The sequence below is a fragment of the Camellia sinensis genome, chromosome 2 (genome assembly GCF_055761805.1).
Source record: "Camellia sinensis isolate YWXY chromosome 2, ASM5576180v1, whole genome shotgun sequence".
Classification (NCBI taxonomy): domain Eukaryota; kingdom Viridiplantae; phylum Streptophyta; class Magnoliopsida; order Ericales; family Theaceae; genus Camellia; species Camellia sinensis.
Window position 1 is genome coordinate 107,715,861 of NC_138962.1, and position 17,965 is coordinate 107,733,825.

General features: G+C 35.9%; 1 long non-coding RNA gene and 1 pseudogene across 3 annotated transcripts in view; one reads left to right on the top strand and one right to left on the bottom strand.

Annotated features, from left to right (window-relative positions):
• Window positions 1-78: 78 nt before the first annotated feature.
• The window catches only part of LOC145820268 (nuclear pore complex protein NUP107-like), a 167,383-nt pseudogene continuing 149,496 nt past the window's right edge, over window positions 79-17,965 (top strand). Inside the window, exon 1 of the transcript XR_014361486.1 lies at window positions 79-390. The product of XR_014361486.1 is annotated as a nuclear pore complex protein NUP107-like (transcript). The remainder of the gene's footprint in view (window positions 391-17,965) is intronic.
• LOC145820267 (uncharacterized) lies at window positions 3,551-12,819 on the bottom strand. 2 transcript variants are annotated; one of them, XR_014361477.1, is made up of 5 exons: window positions 12,166-12,819; window positions 10,690-10,775; window positions 5,907-5,986; window positions 5,173-5,229; window positions 3,551-4,535 (listed from the first exon to the last, which is right to left on the bottom strand). It is a non-coding gene; the product is annotated as an uncharacterized LOC145820267 (long non-coding RNA). The 2 variants fall into 2 exon arrangements; XR_014361478.1 differs by lacking the exon at window positions 5,173-5,229.

A 17,965-nucleotide genomic window follows, 5' to 3' on the forward strand; every position in this document is an offset into this window, starting at 1 on the left:
AAAAGGTGTGATTAAAAAACATACATCACACTAAAAAAGTGTGATCTTTATCTATATTTGTAGTAGTGTCACAAAAAAAAAAAAAAAAAAAAAAAACCCAAAAAACGAAAACCTTCCCTATCTTCCCTCTCCTCTGTGCAACTACAAAACAAAGCAAGTTGAGCAATTTGAAGATCAGAAGCCATGGGAGTGCCGGCGTTATACAAGTGGCTGGCGGATCGGTACCCTCAGTCGATCTCCGACGTCGTCGAGGAAGAGCCCAGGGAGCTCATCAACGGCGTCTTCTTCCCCATCGATATCGCCAAACCTAACCCTAATGGCATGGAGTTCGATAACATGTACCTCGACATGAATGGAATTATCCACCCCTGTTTTCATCCCGAAGGCAAGGTACGTATTTAGTTGTCTCCGATTTCGTAACTCCAAAGTGTAGAGAGATTGTTTCACTCTTTTTCGTTTTTACTAGTGAATTTTGGAGGTGAAATCAATTCAATGAGTTGATCTAGAGAGAGAGAGAGTTCGGTTTTTAGGCTTGTCTAGGGTGTATTTAAATCAATTTCAAATTTGAGTTGAGTTTGACCAATCAATACTAGTTTGTGGATACAAAAATTGTATTATTTGTGCTAAGATTGTGCTTGTTGTAAGCATAAACAAGTTTTCTGAATCGTTCAATCTGCTGTATCTCTCACTCCTATCTTCATGATACCAAATCGGAGATTACAGTTGTAGTGATGACTTCTTTCTGTTTGGTGTTTCAATTTTCTTGTTTGTTTGGTTTGCTCTGCCAGTAGAACGCTTGCTAAGATTTTTCTATTTTTCTGAAAATATATTATTTACGTTTGGAAGTAATACATTGGAAACATATTATTGAATCTAATACAATAATGTTGTTATGTTCCAACAACTATAAAGAAATAGCACAAAGATGTTAGAAACTTGGACATAGTTAATTGTTTCTTTATGCTAAGTAATGTATGATGGATAATTCATTAGAATTCTATAAATGATTTTTATCCTTTTAGATAAACTCAAGTCCTTGCATATTAACTAGATGTTGTTACGATCCCACATCGATTAACAAAGGCAATGACCATGTGAAATGTGCATATAAGCCTCTTGGGCACCCTCCCCTTGCAAGCTGGTTTGCAAGGGTGAGTTCTACTCAAAGATCGTAATAGAAGCCTAGAGATGTAAGTAGACACAGAAAAGATTTTACTAATCGAAACCATATGAAATCTAAGTCTCAGGGTGAATGTAATGATTTTAGCAAGGGGTAGAAGTTAAAAGTATTTTATGACAACCATGGTATCTCTTTGTTTGTGAAGTTTTTTAAATATTCAAACTCGCAAAGTTTTACGATTGATGGTAATCCCTTCAAGGCTCAGTAGATCATTGCAATAGTGATATTATCTAACAAACCATTGCTCAATGGTATTGTATGTTAAGACAATGTATTATATGAAAAAAAAAAAAAAACACTGGATGAATAAAGAAATGCAAATGAAGAAGAAAATTATTAAGGCAATTGTTAGAATTGACAAAATTTGTAAGCACAGGTGATTCAAAGAGTTTCCATTAGAGGTAGCAATGGGTGTGGGGGAAGGGGGCTCCCAATCCTTTGACCACCAAAGAGGACTTACACCCAGCCCTTGGCCTAACCTGGTAGGCAACATGAAAACAATTGTATTTGCAAACTTCATATTGTCTTTGTTTTTGAAAATATGAAAAACAAAAATGGAAACCAGAAACAAAAAAAAAATATTAAAAATGAAACCTAATGAGCCCTAATCTATTTTCCAAAAAGGTGTCACAACCAATGACCTTTTCCAAAGGAGAAGGCCCAATCACTCTCTTTGTCCTAAATGGTGTGTGATGTGCTAGAGGAACTCGGAATCGGCGGATCATCTATTTTTGCATTGCCCAGTGGCTTTTGCTTTATGGCAGCGTTTGTTTGGCCTATGTGATGTTCAATGGGTTGCTCCGCGGAATTGCATTCATGTGCTTCGTGTTAGGTTTGATGGGTTTGGTGGCAACAAGAGAGCCGAAAAAAAGCCAATAAAAAAACTCATCCAAAAAGCTCACTTCATTTGATAGGAAGCCACAATGTAACAACATCCAATTTCAACCACTGAACATGTTTCCTCAAAATCTCATTCGCAGCAACAACAAATGAATAAACTGCATAAATCAAGACAAATGCGATGGCTCCCTCCACACTCACCTTACCAACATACAAAATCAATGAAAGTGACACAAGAGTAACGAGCTACACGTGGAATATGTGGCATGGGATACACCTCTCACATTGCTTCAACTTGCATCTCCATATAAGTGCGATTACTTTAAGTTATTCACACTTTAATGTATTTTATTCTATATATTATGTTGTTGGTGTTAATATTTAAATAAATTACCCTTACATGTGATTTGAAACAAGTTTGCTTGATTTAGGTTGCACAAACTGCTTATAATCTAAAATAAATTCTAATGCTAACCATGTTAGCATTGTCATGTTCGGATTGATATGATCACAAGTAGGTTAGGTCTGTGTCTTGATATTTGACACGTTCAATTAAATGGATCATATTAGTGTTGGGTGTTTTGGACACGAACCCACGATGACACGACACAACATGACATGATTCCTGCCTCACTTGGGATGAGGATATTCTTAGAGAGCATTTGGATCAAGGATTTACAAGCGATTTGTGGAAGGAAAGAAAAAAAGAAGGCAAAAAATGTATGAAATAGAAGTTAAAATTTTTCACTTCCCTTTCTTTTTCTCTCCCCCTCCATAATCCCAGAATTCTGAATCTAAACGCAGTCTTAAAAGTTTCAAAGTGACGCTGGAAATAGCAATCTTGACGAGCGGCAATACATGAGATCAATGGTTTACTTGGACTAAAAAACAAGAAAAAAGAAAAACCCAAGCACGTTAGATAGAGTATTAGTTAATAATACCCAATGGATTCAAGTTTTTAAATATCATTGTCCTAATTTAAATGCCCAAAATTAAATTGAGAAAACTTTTCAAATTCTTGAATTTTTGGATGAAGCATGGATATATCAAGGAGATTTGTCAAAATTCAACAAGTATCAGGTTCTCTGAGTGTTCAGAATGAGTTTAAAATTAAAAGACTTGAGTTTGTACTCAGAAAAGTGAACAGAAAACACTACTTGTTTGAGAGTCATTAGAAGTAAAAGAGAAACTAAATTAGATCCACATGTTTTAACTCTCCATATAACCATAAAAAAAACAAGAGGCCCTTCAGCATTATATTAATCCGTATGTTGCAAAAGAATCATTCCACAACTACAATGCCAGAATAAGGTTAAAGTTGACAGCCATAGAATGAGGAATAGTACTATAAGCCATTATGACAATAATGGGAAGAAATTATAATAGACAAATGAGATTAAGGCTTTGAATACTCACACACATTCATATATATATATATATATATATATGTGGTATAGATATATTATGTATGTCCACATATACGTATTTCGTCTTTTTCCTTTAGACAATTTTATACTCGACTCAATAGGATTTTTTTTTTTTTTTTTTTGGGCAGGTATTATGTTCCAAGTGCCAAACTAACATTTTGCTTCAGAACATCAACTAAATACAAGATCAGGACTTTGTTCAAGTAATTGTGCTTTACATCATTTATATGAGCAAGTAACAAAACATACTCTCTCTCTCAAGAATGCTCTTGAAAAGTGAATACCATGTGAAAGTTAAATTCTACAAATGAAGATGTGCTATGTCAAGAGACTTAAAAAGGGCCCAGAACTGCATTGATCCACAAATTTTGTTTGGTGCGGAAGTGAACGACTACAATGCTAACATTGTCAATTACATTGTAAGCTAACTCAAACCACCAAAAACAGCACTAATGTACAATAACATTCATCAAATTGAATTACTTTGCACCTACTCAAGTTTCACTAAACAGGAAGGATATTTGAACATATTTTCCATCCAAAGATTTTCACTTTATTCAGAACTTTCAGCAGCCAAACCTTCTTCCAAAATGCCCTTTCAAAACTCGCCCCATTTGAAGAACTGACCCGTGTTTGTCTTCTTTGCAAATCCATCTCCAAATGATATGCGGATTAACAGAAAAAAGGCCATTTTTAGTAAAGTGCCAAACCAATTTGTCATCAGCAAGCCTTAGGGAAAAAGGGATTTTACATATCAACTCAACTTCAAAATCCAAAAAGCACTATGTGATGAGAGCTTCATTGCATTCCAGACATTAGTGCTTTCATCAATAAGTGAGCAAACTTTAGCATCAACATGGAATCCGTCTAACTTTCCAAATCATTACACACCAAACATTCAAATCACTTCAAATACTTTCTTGCAGATTGCACACAGAGTCTATTGCCTTTGACGATGAGGGAACTCTCAAATGTGCATGGGTATTTTAGCCTGCAGGATCATTTTTTTTTTCTTTTTCTTTTTTATAGTTTTCCCATAACAAAGCTCAATATTGTTGTGGAGAGTCTCAAGCATCCTCAAAAGCTATCTGCAAGATAAGGAAACAAAACCATAAGTTGATAAGAGGTTCAAAGTAATATACATGAACACAATTGTAGTAGAGATGAGAAGGCAAGTGAATTTGCTTAATAACAAATAAATTGAAATTAGCAACCAAACTCAAACTCACATAAAGGAAAACGGACCAAACATCATCATTTTATTAACTATTATTGTAGAGCTTAGCTACTCTGTCAAGTAAAAGATGAAATGACTGATTCTTCCATAATGCCATTTTTGGAGTGGTAAAGTAACTCTGGATTCCCCACATGGATTTTGACCAGACTAGATGGCTCACTAACTGTCAAATATAGAATAGCATGCAAGGAGAAAGGCTTAAAAACACAAAGTGAGTTTTTGCCAGGTTTGGAAATTTGAATGATCAAAAGTCTTGCCTAAGATTGTGTTGGAGGGAGGTTTTTTCAATTACGGAAAGGACTTCTTCTCAATTATCTTGAAATATCTCTTACTCCTTTATCATTTTTTTTCCTGTCTCTTAATCCTTTATCATTTTTGTTTTGGTCTCTTAATCCTTTATCACCTATGAGAGTTTTCTGCATTACTGGATAAAGCCTTATTTTAGAATAGAGCATCCAAAGCACTTATCAAGCAAATTTCTGGCATACCTTGAAAAGAGGAGCAAAAACTCACAATGCAGTTTAGACGATGAGCATGCATACATCCTAAAGTTTGTTTCCACAACAACAAAGCCATTAGAACAAAAAGGTAATGACAATAGTCAGTACATTTTTATATTTAAATTTTCAACAAAACATTGAAAAAATACAGAAAATCACAATTGTACAAGCTGTAACTGCAGGTTTGTAACAGATTGAGGAAGTTGTTCTCTTTAGGGTTAAAAATATTGTCGATGCTCATGGAGGTGTGTTTGTATTTGGTGGAGTAGGCGAACGTACTCATGAAGCAGATGAAAAACAATATCAACATTCCAAGTGAAATGGAACCACTCATTAGCTCTTGTCTTGGCAATTTCAAAAAAGAACAAATAACTCGATCTAATACAAATTATTGAACCATTTATTTTGTTGCCATTGGAAACATTATGCAGCTAGCTAATACATCATATGTCAACATTTCAATTGTTGATGTAACAGATCAATTTTCCCAAAATATATTCCATGCTGCCATGGATATGATACATTATGCTGTCTTTGGCACTGCTATATGTTTTGCATAAATGGGACACACCAAATTTTCATGTCCCACCTAAGTCCAAAAAATTGCAAAAGTGGAATACATAATTCTAATTCTATTGAAATGAAACTAGAAGCCACGATATGGACTACAAATAGATAACATAATGAAATTAAAGACAAAGGAAATTTTGTCTGCCAATTACCTGGAATCAAAACAGTAGTACAGGAAAAATGAAAGATCAAGAGAAAAGGCACCATCTAGCTTGGATTGTGAATGAAGAACCTGGACAAAAAAATATTTTTGAGTGAGTTGGTGACAAGGATGAATTAGAGAACTAATGTATTCCAAAAGTAAAAGTGAACCTTTAGAACCTACAGAGTAGATTTTGATTGTCATCCATAGGTGAGCATGGAAGACCATGAACATAGTGACTAAGATTTTGGATGATTGATGAGCTCCACATCTTTAGAGATTGTCACTTATACGGTTTAGGAGAGAAGCATTGTTGTCTTTTTAAGGATAATAAAATTCTTGAATTTGCTAGCTATTAATTCTAAGCAAGACCCTAAAATCTGAAACTCAAATTTATGCATAAGCTTATCTATCATCAGTAAATTTCAAATTTACTAAAGTCAAAACTTGAAACAACTCGAAATTACAATGATGGTAACAATAGAAGAATTATGTTTGAGTGAGTTAGTGTCGTGAAGAGTATCAAAAATTGATGCTATACTTTGCAATAGACTTCAAAAAACCAGATTTATAAAGTTCAAAGCTTGTACATGTATATTTTTTCAGAATGAGATGTAATCTTAAGGTCCTAACAAAAATGCAAACTCGAAATATAACTGAAGCATGGTGCAGAAGTAAAATTTTTCCTTCCATTCAGGTACTTGTAGAACAAAAGTGCAAGGATTCTATTGTTTACTTAAACATAGATGAATTAATGTGGGAACAAGTAGAATTTTAGAAGAATGGCAACTGATTATGCATGAATTGAGCTCAGGGTGAGTAAAAACAGGGGAACAAACTTGGTACAGAAACTTGAAACCAAACAGTATCAATAGCCACCCTTTGACATAATAAACCTAGAAAAAATTCGTCTCTTATGCTCAGTTTGTTTTGGCGGAAATTTTTTTTGGAAAAATGTTTGTCACATTTTCTAGTGGTTAGTATGATAGAAAATGAAAGTTAAATGGAAAATGTTTTCTATGGTCAATAAAAAAACAAGCATTTTTTAGTGAAAAATTCTTTACACTTTTGAAGGTGAAATTTTTTTCCTGTAAGACATTTTTTGGTCCAAAGTCTTACCGACACCACCACATTATCACCACCGCCACCGCCACTGCCACCGCCAGCACCACCCCTACTACAACCGACACCACCGCTAATACAACCGCTAGTACATTAGTTTCAAGTTGCAATCAAACATAGGAGATCATTTTCTAGAGAAAACATTTTATACAAAAATAGGTTGCGTTTGGTTTACTTTTGGAATCGTGATTCTAATCAAAAAATTTCAAAACTCATAACTAAACACACAACTCAAAACTCAATTCAAAAACTATTTTTAAAATTCATAACACACAATTCAAACCTCTTTTCAAAAGTCATAACCAAACTGTTTTCAAAACAAATAAGGCACTTTTTCCATCAGCACCTATGAATAATACAACATAAGATAACAATTGAAAATGAAAATTGAAAAACAGAGCAGTGTGTTTAATAATAATTAATTAGTAATGTATTGGTAATTTTAACATTCACAACAAACTGAAACTCTTCTACGATCCAAAAGAAGTAGATAGTAAACTCTGAGTTGTGATAAAAATCTGAGATGATATTGATAATGATAAAATAAATAAATAAAAATGGTATGATAGATGGTGTGTTTGTTTGTTTGTACCTTGTAGTTGGCCTATGATCTAGTAGAATAAATAATCGACTATTTTTTAAATAGCCTATGATCTAGTAGAATAAATATATCTAAAGCTAAGACTCTTATTCCAAACATTTTTTAATATTTCATGTTTTGGAGTTTGCCAGAAGATTTTTGGAGTGGCAAAGTAGCGAGGATTTCTCTCTAGTGTCTGCTAAGACACTTCAGTCTTTGGTGAACCCCATCCAGAAAAGAACCCGATTTTATCAAAGATTAGAGAACTATTTGTTATTATTAGATGAACTTCCCCATATGTTTTCTTCTTATTGTTTTCCATATCGCCCACTTCATGACAAGTCTAAACAAATCAACATGTAAATTTAAACAAACAAATCCAAAAACTCTATACGGTATACCAATTTCTAATAGTTTCCTATATTTTTTTAAATATTTGCCTAGTATTTGAATTCTAAATAATACTCCAAGTAGGGTAGATGGCTTATAGCGATCCCGGGTTTACCCTTGTTATACCGTGATCCAGACATGTGTCCGTGGATGTTGGTAGTTGTTTATTGTCTTGTTTGCATCCTTTTTCTTCGTATTTGAGTTATGGGATGTGTTGGACAGGTTTGTTTCAGGTTGGTTGTGTTTGGGAGCCTAGTGTTGCTGCCCAGATTTTTGGACCTTCGCTCGAGCGAGGAGTTGGTCGCTCGAGCGAGAGTTGAGTTGTGTCTGGTGGGTCGAGCCAGAGTGGCTTCGCTCGAGCGAGTGATGGCGTCTGGTTCTGGACCTGAGAGTTGTGTTTCTTGGCTCGAGCGAGCTTTTCTTGGCTCGAGCGGTCTGGTTTGTTCTTCGCTCGAGCGAGAGGTCTGTCGCTCGAGCGTGCTTCTGGTTACAGACCTGAGGGTTTGAGTTGTTGGCTCGAGCGAGCATTCTTTCGCTCGAGCGCACTTTTGAGTTTTTGGCTCGAGCGAGAACTTATTGGCTCGAGCGAGAGTTTTCTGTGTCTGGTCGCTCGAGCGACAAAGGCTTCGCTCGAGCGAGAGTGTTTTATATCAGCGGACAGTAGCGATTTTGAACTTCACTTTTTCACTTTCTTTTTGATCCAAACCCTAGATCCGTGGCCCTCTCTCTCTAAACTTACACTCTCTCTAAGAATTGATCTCCCTAGAGTGTGAATCTAGCCTAGGGCCTTGTTAAAAAGATAGAGGGCGTTGAGAGCTTTGTTTTAATCTGAAAAAGTTGGGATTTGGAACACGTTGATCTTCGAGTCTTCATCTCCTTTTTGGCTCAAACTTCGAGGTAGGGATATCCTACTCCTCTCTATGGATTTTATCTTTAAATTTTAGTATTTTGAGATGTTGGGGTTGGTTTGGTAATTTTGTAAAAGTTGGGGTTTTATTCATAATAAACCTAGATGCATGATTGGAGTAGAGAAATGGAATAAATGTTGAATCATTGATGAAAATGGGACCTAAGGGTTGAAATGGTAATTATGGATAACAACCTAATTATGTTGTTTAATTAATTGGGATAATTAATTGTGAGAAATGAGGAAATGAAATGTTGATTGAATATCCATTGTGCATTTATTTTCTGTTTAGAAATAACTGTTTTGGACTATCGGTGGAGGATAGTCGTGATTGTTGTAGACAATGCATGATGATTAGGCAAACGGAAACTAATCAATGGAATGTGTCATGGAACTTGACGGTTGATAGAATACATTAACTGTATGTATTGAGTGATTGTATATAGAACCATTGTGTTTGTATACGTTATGTGTAGAGGAGGAGAAGGGGGATGTACTCCGCGGTTTAGGGGAAGATAGGGGATGTACCTCTAAACCAGATAGTGTTGGGAGAAGATAGGGGATGAACTCCGTAGACACAGCTCATATGCTTGTCTAGTAAAGTGAAGATAGAGCTCATATGCTTATCTTTGTGAAGTGTGGATATAGCTTATATGCTTATCTGTGGATATTGTTGATATACATATCTGTTGTAGAATGTGGATATAGCTTATTTGCTTATCTGTGAATGTGGATATTGTTGTTATACATATCTGTTGAGAATGTGGCTAGTGCTTATATGCCTATCCGTTGAAAAAGGGAAAATGAAAAGTAATTTGGACTCATTGGTCGTATGACATAAATATGTGATTTATGTGAATGTATCAGTGTTGGCCATCTATCAATTGCTAACATTTTAGTCATTGTTCATGGTTGGTTTAGTGTATTTCTACTGGGCTGTGGCTCACCCTATATGGGAATATCATTTTCAGGTACAGGTAGCATGCCACCTCCAAGGACATAGCTTGGGAGGCTAGAGGCGGGCACACTTTTGTTGATTTACTTTTGATGTATTACATGTAAACTCAAGCCAAGGGCTTAACGTGTATGAGTTAGTACTCTTTTGTTGTAACCAAGTGTTAACTTGGAAAGCTGTAAGCCCGTAGGGCATTTTTCTTTTGTTGTTAACATGTAATACTTATGTAATAGAACTCGGGTAAATGGAAGAATGTGGAACTTTTGCATCTCAATGCATGTCTTATTTGATGGGTTTAATGTTATTATCTTGAGGGCGTGACATGGCTTCTCAACTCGCATTTAATAAAGGAAGCCTAAATCCCTCCAACTACTAGACCAGATTGCCCACATGGATTTTGACAAGATTACATGTGGCTTTGTAACTGTCAAATGTAGTCCAGCATGCAAGTAGGATGGTTTAAAAATACAACTTGATATTAAAAAAAATTCCCTTCTTGCAAGGCATGGAAGTCTTAATGATCAAAAGTCTTGCATGACAATGTGCAGTAGGGACGCGTTTACAATGTAGTATCAGGAAAGGACTTTATTCTCAATTTTCTTCATATATCTCTTGCTCCTTTGTTACTTATGAGAGCTTTTGCCATGACTGGGCAATAGTATATGAATATATTCTAAAAAGAAATTTTAAAAAAAAAAAAAAAAAAAAAAAACTCATGACAACTCAAACTCAAAAAATAGTGACCCACTGAATTCAAAATTGTAGCTCTCTCCCAAGCCAAGAAGCATTGAGTTAAATCAGAGCAGCCAAAGTCTTTACCAAGCATAATTCTGGCATACCTTGAAAGGAGGCAGAAAATCTTGCAATGCAGCTTAGACAGTAAGTATGAATACATCCTAAAGTTTGTTTCCACAACAACAAAGCCCTGAAGAACAAAAGGGTGATAACAACAATAGTTAGTGGGTTTCACTATTTAAACTGCCCACAAAGGCTGCGTTTGGTTTAGTTTTGAAAGATAAGATTCAAAAGAGTTTTCAAAATTTGAAAATTTATTTGGTTGTATATTTTGAAATTAGTTTTGTAGGTTTGTAGTTTGGAATGATTTGAAATTTTTTTGTAGTTGAATAGATGGGTGTAAGAGAAAAAGTGATTGATTGATGTGTAGGATGTGAGAGAAGGAAAGATGAGATAGAAAAAGTGATTGAAAACAATTTTGGGAAAATTGTAAACCAAACAAATTTTGGGTTTTGAGCTCTCAAAAATAGTTTTCAAAACTAAACGAAACAAAGCATATTTACTATATTTTTTCACAGAAAACTGAGAAAATATAGAAAAATAAACTTTTACAAGCTGAACAACAAAAAGAGCATAGTATTCAAAGTCACAACTACGTGCTTGTAGTAGAGTCAGGGTAAAAATAAAATAAAAATGAGAATGAAATTCATCCATTCAGTTGAGGTATATAGATAAAAAAAGGAAAAGGAAATATTTGAAAGGAAAAGAAAAAAGGAATGAACGTAAAAACATTGTTGTGTGTTGATACAGGTGAAAAATAGAAGCTATAAATCAGAATTATTAGAGCTGATGTGGAGATGTAGTTGAAGGCACAAAATGATCAATTTGAGTTGACTAGACCATAGTAGCACAAGCCATAGTAGCAGGAAACTCTTAATTTGGTGATGCTTCTTAAGAAACACAATTCCACGCTTTCAAATAAGAAACTAGCAAGAAACTCGCTCATTTTTAGGAATAAACTTGCTTTCAACTGAGATAGAATCTCTCAAGCATACAAATCTTAAAGAAATAAAAGAAAAACAACTGAAACTTATTATAGTGCTTTCTATGTACATAATATTTATTTATATTTAATAAAGACAATTTGTAGTTGATATCAATCTCCAACAAAACTATGTATTTTAACAAATATATTAAAACTAACTAAAAAGAAAAAAATAATTTATAGAATATAATTATATATTTAATAATTTAATATATAAAATATATGCATGCTCCAATATAGGTATGATAGATTGTGTTTGCTTGATTGTAAGTTGAAAAGTTGCTTGATAAAAATTTAAATGTTAAACTAAAACAAATTATTTGATAGGTATAAGATCAAATTTAAAATTTAAAATTTAAAGTTTAAATTTAAAATTTATTATTTTTAATTATACTTTTTTAATTTTTATATTGTGATGGCAAAGGATGCAAATATAAATAAATCCTCATTTGTGATAAAAATCTGAAATTGGTAATGATAATATAAATAAATAAATAAAAATGATAGGACAGATTTTGTGTTTGTTTGTTTGTACCTTGCAGGTAGCTGCTTATACTACGACATCTACTTGAGGAATGTATTGGATGATGGGCCAATATTGTTTCCCCTTTTCACACTTCTGTTTCAGTATTGGATTACATCCCCAGATCTCCAATGACAAAAGCGAGGGAGGGAATCCTTGTTTTGGAAAGGTCGCTAGCTCAGGGCAATACGCGATGCATAGATGCAAAAGAGAGGGAGGCAACCCTTCCTTTGGAAAGGACGCAAGCTTAGGGCAACTCCAGATATCAAGTGTTTGGAGAGAGGTGAGGTTTTGAAACTCCTCATAAGAGAGTCTTTCCAGATTTGGGAAGTTGAAGATGGTCAAATTGATGAGAGAGGTGGGCAGGAACATCCCTTCTTCTGGAAAGGACACCGTATCTCCCCACGGCCAACCTCCGCCATTCAGGTCGAGTCTTGTAAGAGAAGAGAGTTTGTGCAAACCCCATTCTAATGGAGATGGAGGTGGAACTGGAAGTTGACCCACGTTGTCCACTCTCAAACTCCCGATTCGAAGTGAAATGATGTTGGTGGGGAAACTCCCTTCCTTGACAAAGTAGGAGACCATTCCTGCTCTGCAATCAACTAAACGCAGCTTTTGAAGCGAAGTGAGTTGGTTGATGTTGTTGTTCTCATCACGACCACCAAGTGACAGGGGCTCCAGATTATAACAATCGTATATTTGCAGATGATTGAGATTCTTGAGATTCTTGAGATTATTTGCTTCAGGTAAAGATTTGAGACTGCTGCAACGGTTAATTTCAAAATTTTCAAGAGATGGACAATCAATTTTGATCCCTTCCTCTGCAAAAAGTGACTCCAGATTTCTGCAACCCTCAATCCCAAGTTGTTTTAGTGTGGATTGTAGTCCACCTTTTGACAATAAATATGTGAGTGATGCACAGTCAAAAACCTTCAACTCTTGCAGATTATTGAGTGTCATCAACTCGGGTAGGGACTCCAAAGCATCACACCCTAAAACCCCAAGTTCTCTCAGCATAGATGGCAAACCTTTCATTGGAAAAGAGATCAGACTTGCACAATTGTGGATTCTAAGCACCCCAAGAGATGTGTATGTGTGCAGATCTTGTGGCAGTTTCTTCAGCATTCCACACCAATCAATTGTTAAATACTCCAGTCTCGTCATGCAAGGCAGCCCCTTATGTTGCTGCTTTTTCGAACCTTCTCCTCCTTTTTCTTGCTCTTCTTCAAACAAGCAAACGAGTTTGTGGCAATAAGAAATCTGCAAATGGCATAGGGAAGGGAGACATACTTGTACTCTTACCTTATTCCGCCACAATGTTATGAGTTCTTGGCAGTTATTAATGTCCAATTTCTCGAGTCCCATCAAATCTCGAGTAAACCATGTCAGTAGGAAAACCAATTTTTCAACATGAGAAATGCTCAAAGCAGTTATTGAAGTCAAATGCTTAGACATTTCAGTAGCCAGTAACTCTTCATCAATTGTGCTTGGATCGCAGAGGGAGTCGGGAACTGTAACATGGCTAATATCCAAGGTGAGGGAACCAAGTTCAATCATGTTCTTTGTCCCTGAGAGTGCTGGAAGGCTTGGGAGCATAACATTATTCATTGACAAGGATGCAAGTGATGGCTGAACGAGGCTCGAAACATCAATCAACAACTGTGGACAACCATCAATTTTGAGAGAATTGAGACAAGGAAGATCATTTGGTAATCTTCCAACAAGTATGGGACAATTTATGATGGAAAGCTCACTGAGATGACTGAACGGCTGAACTCCCTCTGTTTCAAAAGCAGACCAATCCTCCCATTCTGTCATAAACTCAAAGCTCAGTCTCTCTAGAGAGGGGAAAGGTTTGGCACCACACTGCTGCCCATAGAACTCACAACCTAGGCGCTTTATTGTACTCATTCCTTCAATGTAAAGGTCCTTAAGCATGGGTAGTTGTCCAAGTGGTGGCAAAGATGTGCAATATTTACTACCTTTTAATCGCATGAATACCATTTTAGAGAATGAAACATCTCCAACCCAGTTTGGAAATTTTGTACTACCATACCCACTGATGGTGAGTCGTTCCAAAAATTTGAAAGGCCTCATCACGGCAAGCACATCCCTCTGAACTATGTCATTCTGTGAACTATGAGATTCATCCCATTCTAGTGATAACTCTTTTAACTCCTTAGACATTAAATTGGCATCCACTGCATCCTTAACACCACTGACATTCTCCATTCTTGATATGTGTATTGCCCCTTGAATATGTGATAGGTTTTTCAACTCTCCTATTTTACGCCCACGATCTTTACCCACCATAAAATTTGACAATGTTTGGAGATTAGTTAATTTACCTATATGTAGTGACATCTCTTCTGATGATGGAATATGTACCCCAGTCATGTCAAAGTGGCGCAAGTTCACTAGCCTTCCCATGTTTAGAGGCAACTTCTCAAGTTTAACACAAAATTTCAAAAACAAGACTTGTAAATTGTAGAGAGTTACCACCAACTCAGGTAACTTCCTAATTTGAGAATAGGATACATCAAGGTACCGTAGATGCTTTAAATCTCCAATGGAATCTGGTAGTTCATCTATCCCAGAATAACACAAACGCAACTCACGTAAGCACTTTAACATTGGCAACAAATCATGAATCAAGTACCTTGTTGTGTAGTTGAATGCACTCGGTGAAAACCTTAAGAAGGTTCGTAAACATTTGGCATCATAGAAAGCTTTGAATTTTCTGATTCCTTCATATTCACTACCAACATAAGATGAATGTCGAGCTTTGTCTGAAATCTTGTTCTGGTTGCCACCTTCTAAATTATTCTCCAACCTAAAACAGATGTCCCCTACAACTGCTTGAGCCAAATCATTGATGAGGTCATGCATTATGAATAGCAATTTATTATGCCTTGACAATTGGAAAAATGACCTAGACACCAATTCGTGAAAATACCTGCGGCCTACATCTTCTATTTGTTCTCCACCTTCTGGGTGTTCAATTAAACCTTCTGCCATCCATAACAAGACTAATTCATCCTTCCTAAATTCGTAATCCTTTGGGACAATTGCACAATAACCAAAGCACCTCTTCAAATGGGAAGGGAGATGATGATAGCTCAATTTCAGTGCTGGGAGAATGCCACTTGCCTCGTATGGTTTATCCCATATATTGTTAGCTAGTACCATTTTCCATTCATGCTCATTTTGTTTACATTGTAATAAGCCACCAAGGGCCCTTGCTGCCAGTGGCAAGCCTCCGCACTTGGCAACAATTTGCCTGCCAATTGATTCCAATTCTGGATGTTCACTAATATTTATATTCTTGAATGCATGACGGGAAAATATTAACCAGCAAACATCAGGTGATAAGCTTGGCAAATTGTGAAATTTAATCGTCATCACCTTTTCCGCAACAGCTGCGATTCGTGTTGTCACAATGATTTTACTTCCATGTGCTCCAGCTCGCAATGGAGATTGTAGTGAACTCCACTCTTCATCTCTATGGTTCCACACATCATCTAAAACAAGCAAAAACTTTTTTCCTGCCAGCATGACCTCAAGTTTACTTTGAAGGGCAGTTAACTTTGTCAAATCGCATGACTGGAGAGTGAATGACTCCAGAATTGCCTCTGTTATTGTCTTAACATCAAACTCGTCAGATACACAAACCCACGCTTTTAGATCGAAATGGTTTTTGACACCATCATCATCATAAATGAGTTGAGCCAGAGTAGTCTTGCCAATCCCACCCATGCCGGTGATGGGAATGACATCGACTTTGTTTTGAGTTGGTGTATCTCTAAGAAGCAATTCAACAATCCGTTTTTTATCTTCATCTCTGCCACAAACAAAAGGATCATCCAGCAAATATGTAGTTTCTCGTCTCGGCCACGCATTTGTAGGCTTATTAGTCCCCCCAATAGCCTTTTTCACCAAACCAAGTTCGTTAATTCTTGTAGTAAAATCTTGTAACTGACCATTGATCTTCTTTATCTTGGACCCAATTGTGAAATTGAATGAAATCGCACTTGGAGTAAAACTAGTGCAACAAGTAGGAAGGAGGAATCGTCGTACCTTCCTACGTGTGCTGGCCTCACCAACATCAACATCAGCATCAGTCTCTGCCCTGATCAGCTTCTTGCGTAGAACTTCAGTGGCAAACTCATCCAGCACATCATCCGCATCGTAAACCAAATGCTGGAGCTCTTTCAGCCACCTATTGACAGTCTCGTCAGATATCTGCTTGTCCTCTGCATCAGCAAGAACATGGTTTATATCTTCGAATGACTTCTTCAGCTCCTTGATGGAAGTGGTGACACCGTCACAACGCGCAAAGTTGATTAAATCAGGGGACAACAACTTGTCAATCACAGCTTGAAGCAATGGAGAGATAAAGATCCCCACCACATCCATGTCTACTCGTCTTTGTTGTGAAAGAGCCCAGGAAGGAATGTATGAAACAAAGCAATATGAGAGAGAGCGAGAGAGAGAGAGAGAGAGAGAGAATTAAGGAGCAGTTTGAAACTGTGCAAGTTTCTGTTTCAAACAAGTTTGGATGAAGAACATGATTTTCGATGGTTCTCTCTGTTCTCTATCAAACTGGGTATAAAGCAGATAGGGCCCCCTCCCTCTCTACTGTTGAAATCATAATCATACATAAATCAATCTCATTCTCAATGCTGTTCAAAAAAAAAAAAAAATTTCTCAATCTCAATGGCCCACTTTGCACTCTAGTTTGTTTGCTCATTTCCTGACTTGAGTGGTAGCACAACTTTAAAAGAGAAGTTTGATAGATAATAAAAACTAGGGGTGAGCATGGTCCGGATTGGACCGGATTGGGATAAAACCAGGACCAATCCGTTATCTACGGTTCCTGAAAAATTGGAACCAATCCAATCCGTTTAAATCATGGAACCAATCCGAACCAATCCATTTAAATACGGATTGGATCGGTTTAGGACCACGGATTCACATAATTAAATAACAAAAAAAAAATATATATATATATATATAACACTTTAATTTCATAAAAATATAAACATAGCGCTATATCAGTTCCACAATAGCAACATGTTTTTCTATAATAGTGACATACTGTTCTTGAATTTAAACAACCATAAGAAAATACAAACAAAAGTAATAAAATAAGATATTATACGGTTTTAGGTTTGAGTTTAGATTTTATATAGAATAAGAGAAGATACTATGGGGGAGGATGTATAATAAAAATATAGACTATTTGTATACGGTCCAGATCGGTTCCAATCCGGAACCGTGGAGTTCAATCCGGAACCAATCCGTGGTCTACGGATTTTTAATTCTTCAATCCGGAACCGAACCACGGATTTAAAAAACCAATCCAAACCTATCGGATTGGATTGGACTGGATCGGATTACGGATTTCACGGATTCCTTGCTCAGCCCTAATAAAAACACTTTTTTTTCTACAACTCTATGACTGTAATTGTTATTGTTAAATTATAATGAGAAAATTATAGATCAGTGATAGTTGAAAAAAATTATTATAAATTTATATTTTTAATTATTCATATTTATAAAATTTGTTACTACGTATTTCTAATTATTTTTTAAAATTATTCCTGAATTAAAATTTCTCCAATTATAACAACTTTGTTAGAGCTTCTTCAACTCACCATCTACATCTTCACGTATGAAGGATTTTTACTTCCAACTCATCCTCTAAAATCGTCTCCATTTGGAAGGAGAGCATGGGTTGATCCTCCAAATATAGAGAGATGATAAGACATGGAGGAGTATCTCTATAACATTATTCATATTTTTAAATACC